Here is an 11,227-nt window from a genome sequence, read left to right on the forward strand (position 1 = left end):
CAGGCAGCATCCTAAGTAGGCAGTAGCATAAATTTGGCCAGAATGCAGGGGGAGATAAAGGCTTGAAATATAAATTTGGGAAGCAGCAAAATGTGGATGATTTTTAAAGCTAGTCATCTAGGTGTAGAGAGAGAGGGCTGAGGCTGAGCCCTGGAGCACAGCTGGAGGAGAAGGGGGAGAAGCAGGACAGGAGACTGAGGCATGGCCAGCAGCATGGTGGGAGGGAGACATGTGGGAGAGGTTTCCTGGAGGCCAGAGAAGAAAGTACTTCAAGGGCAAGGGCTTGGTCAGCTACATCAAATGCTAGTGATAAGTCAACTGAGATACAGACTGAGAACTGACTTTGAAATTGGCCACAAAGAAGTCACTGGTGACTCTGGCAAGAGCAGTTTCACTGGTGTTGGGGACAAATGCCTGACTGGACAATGCACCAAGTATGGGAACAGAGGAAGTGGTGACCACTTCTTCAAAGAATTTTGCTATAAAAGGAGCAGAGAGACTCTGGCCAGGTAGCTCAGTTGGTTAGAGCATTGCCCCAATATGCCAAGGTTACAGGTTTGATTCCCAGTGAGGGCACATACAAGAAGCAACCAATGGTTTTTCAGTCGGGCGCTGAGTGGTTTTTCAAAACATGTCTGGTGGCTCTGCAGATTATAACAGAGAACGTGGTGGCCCAGAGGGAATAGACCCTGATGGTGTCATCAAGAGCAACTGGAATAAGATTGTTGGTAACTTTGATGATATGAATTTAAAGGAGTCTCTTCTTCCAGGCATCTATGCTAATGGTTTTGAGAAGCCTTCAGCTATTCAGCAGAGAGCTATTATTCCGTGTATTGAAGATCCAAAAGGTAATTCTGGCACTTGGAGACTACATGGGAGCAACTTATCATGCCTGCATTGGTGGAACCAATGTTCGCAATGAAATGCAAAAACTGGAAGCAGAAGTACCACATGTTGTTGTTGGTAAACAGGGAGAGTGTTTGATATGTTAAACAGAAAATATCTTTCTCCAAAATGGATCAAAATGTTTGTTTTGGATGAAGCAGATAAAATGTTGAGGCAGGGATTTAAGGATCAAATCTACAAGATTTTCCAAAAATTAAATACAAGTATTCAGGTTGTGTTGCTTTCTGCCAAGATGCCAACTGATGTGTTGGAAGTGACCAAGAAAATTCATGAGAGATCCAATTCGAATTCCGGTGAAAAAGGAAGAATTGACCCTTGAAGGAATCAAACAGTTTTATATTAATGTTGAAAGAGAGGAATGAAAGTTGGACACTCTTTGTGACTTGTACGAGACACTGATGATTATATTGTTTTTCTCAATATACGGCCCAAGGTGGACTGGCTCACTGAGAAAATGCATGCCAGGGACTTCACAGTTTCTGCTCTGCATGGTGACATGGACCAGAAGGAAAGAGATATTATCATGAAAGAATTCTGATCAGGGTCAAGCTGTGTTCTGATCACTACTGACTTGTTGGCTCGTGGGAATGATGTACAACAAGTGTCATTGGTTATAAACTATGATCTACCTACCAATCGTGAAAACCACATTCACAGAATTGGCAGAGGAGTCGATTTGGGAGGAAAGGTGTCGCTATAAACTTTGTTACTGAAGAAGACAAGAGGATTCCTCATGACATCGAGACTTTCTACAGTACTGCAGTGGAGGAAATGCCAATGAATGTGGCTGACCTTATATAATTCCTGGGATGAGATGGTTTTGGATGCAGTGCTCGCTATTGCTGAATAGGTGATCCAAAATGCATTGTGCTTCTTTCTTTGGGAATATTTGAATCTTGTCTCAATGCTCATAACGGATCAGAAATGCAGATTTTGATAGCATATCGACTTTAGCTATGAGCTCTTGTGAAGGATGTCATTGGCTTTATGCTCTTTAGAGTTAGACTGCTGGGGCTGGATATAAAAGATGGAGTCTGTAAAATCAATCTTTTTAGAAAATTAGTTTCTAGTTTTGTAGAAATGGTTGTATTAGATGTTCTCTATCATTTAATAATATACTTGTGGACTAAAAGATATAAGTGCTGTATAAAATCAGCCAATTATGTTAAGCTAGCTTATCTGTCTTTATTGTATTTGTCATTAGCCTGAATAGAAGGCCTTTAAAATTGATTTTTTTTTTTTTTAAAGAAAGTATTTGAATGCATTTTGTTTGGTACTGTATTTATTCAGTTTGTTCTCTAGCCAATTCAGGTGCAGGTGGGGAGAAGATGGTGAGAGGGATTTAACCAGGATGGGGATTTGCTGGGCAAACCTGATGAAGGCAGAGAGGTAAAAGGGAGCCAGCTTTGTAGGCAAGGGAGTGGTTGCCACGATAGCCAGTGAAATCCGGGCTCAGTAAAGATGGAAGTGAGGACAAGGTGGGGAGGTGTGAGAAGCCCTGAAAAAAGCGTAGGATCAATGGACTTTAGGAGCAATTGCTGGTGGACTAGAGATAGTAAGTTGAATAAATAGGAAGCGGTGAGCAGATGGCAGCATACAGAAATGGAGGTTACCAGGGGATGCCATCTTGATAAAGACAAGCCCGGGGATATGAACCATGGAGTGGTTCTGAGGTGGGGGTTTTAACTATTATCTGAAGCGCCTAATTAACTCAACCTTCTGCATCAGAGGTCTCAGGATAACATGCTAATCGCTCTACTAATAAATGGTGGAGGCAGGATTCGAACCCAGGTCTTCTGACTCCAGGTCCAGCATCTTTCCAGTTATATATCCCAACTACATCCCTCTGCTCTGTTAAACTGAAAATTTTTAACTTCCATGTTACCTGAAAGTCTTTTTGTAGGTAAGGTTTTCCTCAGCCAGAATTGCTAGTCAAAGACCGGCCTTGGGGCAGGGAGTCCAAACCACCAGGAGCATGGCTGCGTGGAATGGACAGCACCCCCCTGCCCAGAGTCTTGCAAGCTTTTTATTGATCGAGTAGGGGGGAGGGAGAAGAAAGAGGCAGTCTGAAAGAAGTTACCTGAGCTACAGGGGAAGGGGTGGGGGAAGGTAAGGAGGGCCTGCTCTGGGACGGCTGAGCCCACATAAAGAAATGCCCACTCCTATAGGTTGGCTGGGAGCAGCAGCCCGGAAAGCCCTCTTGTAAACAAGCAGGCGGAGGGTGCGCGCTCCTGGAGTGAGAGGGGGCCTGACCGAAATAACCTGCGGAAACAGCCACCTGGAAATCATTACAAAATTCCAACTAGCAAAACAGGAACATGAGAGGTCTTACGCTAGCCGGTCAGCAGCCATTAATAGACTAACAGTTCCGTCTCTTTCTCTCTCTCTGGCCACTGTGAATTAATTTAGAACATCTCAGAATTTTTTTCTTCTCAGCTCCTATGAGTAAAATTTGCCATCGAGGTATTCGATTCCTCACAATCACTGCCTTTGAAAGATTTGATTATATTTCCCAAAGGAAATGAATGCTGAGCAAGCAAAAGAAGGGGGTGTCTGGGTCCCCACCTCACCCCACTTCCTTCTCCATCTGACCCAACCCCTCCCTGTGGCAAACAGGGGGGGGCGGAGGTTCTTAGCCTTGGGGGAGTTGTAGTCCCCTTTTGAGAAGCTGATGAGAACAGGGAAATGCATATGTACATCCAGTCACACATATGCTCACAGCCCTGGCATGTAGTAGGTGCCTGATAGAGGCCTGTCCCATGAATGGTTAGATTTCCAAGGGGCTCACTTGCTCCCTCCAGGTTAAGAATTGATGTTAGATTTAAAACAACAACAACAACAAAACCCACAAAACACAAAACAAAACAAAAAACAGCCCTGGCCTGTGTGGCTCAGGAGTTAGAGTGTTGGCCTAGCACCAGAGGGTCATAGGTTCGATTCCCAGTCAAGGTTACATACCTGGGTTGCAGGTTGCATACCTGTCCAGGTGTGTGCAGGAGGCAACCAACTGATGTGTGTCTCTCTCTCTCTCTCTCTCTCTCTCTCTCTCCCCCTCCCCTCCCCCTCCTTCTCACTCTCTCCAAAAATCAATGGAAAAAATATCCTCTTGTGAGGCTAAAAAAAAACAAAAAAAAAAACCTGGTGTTAACCCTTTGCACTCTAAGTGCAGGAACCTCTCTTCTATCGCAACCAGATGCCTCTTTGAATAGGCAGAAGACTCCTTCTTTACAAGCCTCTGGAGGGAGGCTGCCCATTTCCTCTTTCCAGTCACTTTCAGCCTCCTGGATGTAGAGTCAGCACCTCTGTAGGACACCCTCCATTCCTCCTCCTTTATTCAGCCCTCGCCTTCCCCGGAGGTTGGTCTTTCCCCACTCCTGGCCTGCCATTGATGCCATCCTGGAGATGCCCCAGCATTCAGAACATGGTGGGATTAGTCCCAGAGGGGACTGGGCTTGAAGCTTGGCGAAAACAAGCCCTCTGACGCAGCCACCACTGAGAAGTCACCCCTCACTAAGGTAAGTTCAGAGGTCACATCCCCAGAGGAGCTTCCCAGACCCAGGCTGAGACGAAGGCAATGCCTCAAGATTGCAGCTTCTGGGGTTTCCTCACTTCCTCAAGGTGGACGAGTCTGTCAGGTATTCCATGAAGCCCTGAGGGAGAGATCACCGAGCCTCCTACATTCCCAAACACACCACCCTGAAACTCCAGTATAATTACCTCATGTGGCCACCTTATCAGATCCAGCAGCCAGGCTCATGGGATATCGTTCCGAGCCGCCAGCTCCATCTTGCCGCCTTGTCAATATATTCAGACATCGCGCACCCAGGGTGATCAGGCAGCAGCCTGTGCCCCGTCTGTTCAGTTATCTCTGGGGTAACTGGGTCTGGGAGAACAGAGCACAGCAGACCTGGCAGGGAACTCCAAACCCTCTCCTGAGGGATGTCATGCCGGGCAAGTGGCCAGAGGTGGCAGGCCAGGGGACAGAGTGGCCCCATCGGGGTGCCCCCTCCTGGTCCCGCCTCCCCACGCAATGGAAATAGTCGTCTCTCCCACTCTCCTGCTTTCTCATGGGTATCAGAAAAGTTGTTGCCCACCTGAGGCCCCTGCGTTCCTCTGGTGGCAGGCCCCACTGACGCCTGGAAGGAGGCGTCTCTCGCCGTGGGGACTGGAAGCCCACCAGCATCCCTTCCACAGGGTCCAGCAAGAGTGGGGGTGGCAAAACCCAACATGCCTTCAGGTAAAAAGGGTTAACGAAATGGTGGGAGTTGGGGGGCCCTGCCCTCAAAAGTTTCCCTGTCATCCCTGTGTCAGATGAATGAATCACAAGGTTCACTGTGCTGTTGCTGCTTTTTATCCTCAAACATTTAAAGTGAGATTGACCAACCAGGAAGCAATCCTGTGATTCACCCAGGCTGCAGGAATGTGTGGCTGTGGCCTGGGGTGGCAGCTTTCTCTCATAAAATGTGCTTTGTATTCTAAGTAGGCTTGCTGTGGTTGAAGCAGAAAAACAATGAGTCATTTGTGTCCTATGCTATGGGTTCTAGGATTTCTGAGTGACCTGGGGTGAAGCAATGACCTGGTGTACCTTATTGGTGCCTGCCCATCTCTGCTGGTCCATCTTTGCCTTTTAAAGAGGCCCCACTCGATCATAACACAGCACAGAATTGATCTTATTATTTTTCCAGAATAAAATCTCTAATGCTTTTTAAGTACATAATGATTGGCCTTCTTAAATCATTTTAAGAGTTTGGGGGGTGACATTCATAGCCGCCCACCTATAAATGCTGGCAGAGACTTTTAACCTGCTTGCTATCTGGGTAGGACCATCTAGCAGGCCTGGTTATGGGTCAAATTATCTGGGTCAGAGTTGAGCTCTACCACTCAACTAACCTTAGAAAGCACTGATGTCCTCATCTGTAAAATGAATATAATAATAATGAAACCTACCTCAAAAGGCGGAGAGTCCATGAGGCGGCATGAGCACCGTTTCCTGGCACCTGCAAATGTTCCATAACTGTTCTTCATTGCGGGTGAGGTGTGTCGGTGCTCTTCAGAAGACCGCTGCTTGCGTGATCAGGTAAATCTCATTCTGCTCAAGTTCAGTAAGAGTCTGTTATGTTTTAAGTAGGGCCTGAGTTTTGAACTGTCTGAGTCCTCTGTGGGGTGTTGATTCCAGCTTCTGGCCTCAATGGGCTCCTTGGGGCCAAATGGTTTTTGTCAAGCAGTTTGTATGAAAAGGAATTTATTCAAAGCTTTGTTGGATTAACTGGGGCTTCCTTTAAATAAGGGCTTGTTTTCAGGAGCTTTCTTTTTCCAACAAGGAAAAAGAATACAATGGATTCCAAGTAATCTACAGTCCTCATCGCAGCCCTTGTTTAAACACCTGGCACATCTCACAGGCCCAGAGTGAAACACACGCTTGCTCGCTTGCTCGCTTGCTCACCTCAGGAACATAGCTCAGCCCAATGCTCGAAGAGCATCTGCTGACAGCTTCCTCTCACTATGGAAGTGTTTCCGGGAAGAACAACAAAAACTGTTTTTGAATTGACAGGTGGCTTTAGTTGCTACTGGAGTTAAGTGAAAGTACCATTGTTGCCAACTCTTAACCTAAAAAAAGAGGAAAAGTATTACTTTTTCTTTTATTTTCCTTTGCTGATCAACATGAACAATGATTTATTGGTAAAGTGATTTCAGGCAAAGAGAGAACTTAGGAATTGGGTCAACATGTTGCTTATTTCAACCAGAAGAAAACTTTGTAATGTTTGGGCAACATTTTACTTGGTTCTTCAAAAAGCAATCGTGACAAACAGTAGAGAGTTAAAGCACTTATGAAATATATAAAGACACCCGCATTTGGGGTTACACATAACAAAGAAATATCTTAAATACTTTTCAAAATATTCTAGGAGCCAAGACACAAGGGCATGCTTTAGGAGAACATAGGAATGTAAAGGGGGTGGGGGAGGCATATTTGAACTACCCATTTCCTTTAAAATCACTGAGGAAAACAAAGCAGCATTCAACTTCACATACTGACTTTACACAGTTTATATATAATAGCTTGACTTAAACCCACAAAGCAAAGATGGAGCTCTCACTCTGTTTATTTTGAGAAATAACTGCAGGGACACCCAGGTAGTCCACCCTCATCTGGCAGGCTTCCTTAGAAGGAGTCTCTGCTACTTAGAAGAGGAACCACTTCACACCTCTATCCAGATGGCCTTGATGTCAATTTGGAGGGGCAGTTGGAGAGCATAATTGTCTTCCCCTAAGTCAACCCAGCCTTAAATTTCACCAGTGGTTGTGTGTGCGCATTATTTGCATAACAATTTCACTCAAATGGGTCTCAATTCCACCACCATATCTGCAAGACTAAAAAGGCCATTTGTATTTACTTTTCTATAAACTTTCCATAATCATAAAACTGTGTTAACATGTTATCTTTTTCATAATCTTTGTCCATTTATCCATTGGATTTTATGTTTTTATTGATTCCTAATCTGTAAAATGAGTTAAAAATATTTTTTACATTTGTCTCTTACTGTTGCCTTTCAGGGTTTTTTTTAAATATACAGTAAATTTGATTAATCTTTTCTTTTAAGGACTGTGGATTTTGAGGCTTAGTTAGAGATGTTACCCCCTCCAAAGTTATAAGGTAGTTCACCCATGTTTTCTTCTAGTTCTTTTGTGGGTTTGACTTTTTTGTTTAAATCTTAGATCCATTTGGAGTTTATCTTAATATGCATGATGTAAACTATAGATCCAACTTTATGTTTTATAGACTGGCACCAGTTGTTGCAACATCATTTATTAAAAAGACCAATTTTTCCCGCTGATTTGAAATGCCACTTTTTATGTATGCTAAATCCCTATGTGCATTTGGGTCCATTTCTGTTTTTTCTCTTCTATTGGTCTATTTCGGTGCAAGTACCACAATGTTTTAATTATTGAGACTTTATATATAATATGTTTTATGTTCCAGCAAATATTACTGTGAAATAAATCACCCCAGAGCTTAGTCATTTAAAACAATTGTTTGATTATATCTCACAGTCTCCTTAAGTCAAGAATTCAGGAAACTCTTGGTGGGGAGCATCTCTTTCTCCTCTCATAGCTTTGGCGTTTCTTGATGTGGCCTCTCTGTATGAGCTAGTTTGGGCTTCCTCTCAGCAGGTGGCTTCAGAGACATTGGACTGTTTACATGGCAGCTCAGAGTTACAGTGCAAGTGTTTCCAAGAACAAACTAGAAGCTGCCTCATCTTTCTGACCCATGCAGCATCACATCCTCTGCCTTCATTTGATGACAAGTGAGTTAATGTCATGCAGATCCTCTCAGTGGGACAAATGTCAAGGTCACACTGTAAGAAAAACATGTGGCACAGAACAGACTGTCTTGGCCAATTTGGGAAAATACAATCTGCCATATTTTACTTTCTGATAGGGCTGACACATCCTTCATTGATCTATTTCAGAGTTTTCCTGGCTAGTCTTTACCAGGAGAAAACGCTTCTCTTTCAAGTAGCCTTTTTATAAATCTGATACTTGAGGTGAATTCACTGATAATCATGTGTTAACATTTTTTCATTTACTTTTAGCATTAAAAAATAAACTTTTTTCATTTTCAAAAAGTACATTTAGGTCTAATTATGGGTAAGCTCTCACTATCAGATGTGACTCATTTCTGAAAATATGCTTCCAAAAAACCAAACAATAGGGATGAATGTTGTGTTTGGTGCGGGAGAGGATGGTTCTGAGATAAAAAGCACTGCCCCTGACCCATGTGGTAATGAATTAGAGTTGAAGACATCCTTTTGAACTCATGCCTCGCTTAATATAAATTGTTACATAAATAAATATTTATAGATATGTGTATATGCATGCATTGGTGTAAACACACATATTTCCTTGCTCTATCAGCTGAGAGGGCCTAGAAGCAGTGACACCCCAACAGCAATGAGCACACCTGGCACCCTGCTCTTGGTTTCTAATGTAATTTTCAAAAGAAGCCAGAGCGCCTCGGAGATACGGTTGATTCTAGGATTGGCGCAGGAAATAGACAAGACGAGCCTGGAGTGTCTTGTTAGTGCCAGGAAGTAAGGCACAAACAACAACAAACCTACATTGGTGGGATATGTCAAAAGCACACAGGAGCCAAATGAAAGAGTTACCGTTGGCCAAAGGTGGAACAGTACGAGCAACAAAATAAAGTCTGAGGAACTGTTATGCTAAGAAGAGCCCAGGAGAAGTGACAATTAAATGTAATACGGTGTCACGGATAAGATGCTGGAACAGGGAAAAGACAGAAGGGAAAATGGAGGAAATCTAAAGAAACTATGGACTTCAGTTAATAGCGTGTCAATAGTGGTCCATTACTTATGACAAATGTATCATACTAGTGAAAGTTGTTCATAACAGGGGAGACTGGGTGTGGGGTATATGGGAACTCTCTGTACTACCTTCTCAATTTTTCTATAAATCTAAAAATGTTGTAAAAAAAAAATCTATTAAAAAAAGAATAAAGGCCTGCCCCCTCCCGCTCAGGAGAACAAGATTCACAGAAACCTGTAAGCTGTGGCCATGGGTTGTACAGCCATTGCCCCATTGCTTGCCCTGGGCCTGAGGAAGTCCAGCCAGACACCGCCAGCCCTATCCCTGACTTCTCATAGGGCCAAGGTGAAAGGTCAGGCTGTCCCTTGATTTATAAACCTAGGATGAAGAAAAGGGAATTTCTCCCAGGACCACCACCACCTAAAGCACAAACTAGGTGCAGCTTTGGCCGGCCAGCCCTCATCCCTAAGAGCGAGCTCCCATCTAGCCTCCTGCCCACTGCCCAGCAATGTCTGCTGCTCCCTATTTTCCCCAGGTCCTCCCCTTGCCTGTCCCCAACCTCCATTCACAGAAATGAATGGTAGAGGCCAGATGGAAGTTGGGGGATGGTCCAACCTGGAGAAAAGCAGTCCTCAGCCCCAAATAAGCAAATACAGCAGGTCTCCCGTGGTCTGGGGTCCTCTGAGCACCCCAAGGTCAAGTAAGACACACAGTGATCATACCTAGCAAAGGAGGCCAGCACTGCCACCCTAATGCTCATCATTTTAGAGGAGGTCTGTCCTTCCCATCACCACACTAAGAAAGCTTAGGATCACTCTGAAGAATTGACAGAACTCCATTTTGAGGGAGTTTAAGAGTCTTGATGTGTTACAGCTAAAGTGCAAATCATACACAGGTCAGGAAGGCCAGTGTTGGGAAGGCCCAGTGCAGAGCCTCTATATGCCTGCGTGTGTTCTTAATGGTGTGGTGTCACAGAGTCTCAAAGTTCATCTAGAGTAAAAACCTCTGCCATTATCTGTCATTTTCTTTCTTTCTTTTTTTTTTTTTTGGTAACTTTTAAAGAAATTATTGTTTTTTCTTAGAGAGAAACATGGATTTGTTGTTCCACTTATTTATGCACTCATTAGTTGCTTTTTGTATGTGCCCTGACCAGAGATCAAACCAGCAACCTTGGTGTATGGGGACGATGCTCTAATCAACTGAGCTACCAGCCAGGGCTGAAGTATCTGTCATTTTCAAGAAGAGATGCTCATGCCCAAGTGCTCTCTGTACTTTTCCAAAATGATATCAGGCCCTCCTGAACCAAAGAGGAAGTTCCATAAATGTGTACTCTGCCTACAACCCTGCCAGAAAAACTGCCCCAGCATTTCCCTTCTCCTTTTCTTGTGCCGGATTCAAAGATCTTGGCACCAAGATAAGCTCAAGTCTAAGGAATAAACCACATCCTCCCTATTCCCACTCCCACCTGAGTCTTGTCCAGAGAAAGCTCTTCCCAGCCTTGGACCTAGGAATGGGGTGTCTTTAGGCCTCTACAGTGAGGGTCTTCCCTGATCTTTTTTCATGCTGTCCCAGGAGTCCCAGGACTTCCCAAGGATTTTTGGAAGAGCCCCAGGATTAAGCCAGCTCAACCCCCTGTAGGGATTCAGCTTCCTCAGGACAGTGAATTGGAACCTGGCAGGTCCAAAGGAGAGTCAGTCTTCACCCAGGAACAGACTCTGGGAATATGTTCCAGCCCCAGAGGGAAGGTTTGGGTTTCTAAACCCAAGTCACCTAAGCTGGCATCAGGTCTCATCCCCGCCCCAACCATCCACTCCAGGCCAGGGGGTCACAGATCTCACCAGCAAGCCCTGGACATCTGATGGCTCCAAGACCTCTCACCCTGCTCCCTGGGAGGACACATACACCCTGTGGGCATTCCACACTTGCAGGTCATGATGTGCTCTAGAAATTGCCATTGGTGGTGCCAGGTGGAACAGTGGTGCCAGGATAGCGA

The 11,227-nt window shown here is 44.5% G+C and overlaps 1 pseudogene across 1 annotated transcript; it reads left to right on the forward strand.

Moving 5' to 3' along the window:
- The first annotated feature begins 631 nt into the window (after positions 1-631).
- Positions 632-1,786, forward strand: LOC308560161 (eukaryotic initiation factor 4A-II pseudogene; annotated as a pseudogene). Its single transcript has one exon. The product of its transcript is annotated as a eukaryotic initiation factor 4A-II pseudogene (transcript).
- Positions 1,787-11,227: the final 9,441 nt, after the last annotated feature.

This window comes from Miniopterus schreibersii (assembly GCF_964146895.1).
Source record: "Miniopterus schreibersii genome assembly, chromosome: 8".
NCBI lineage: Eukaryota > Metazoa > Chordata > Mammalia > Chiroptera > Miniopteridae > Miniopterus > Miniopterus schreibersii.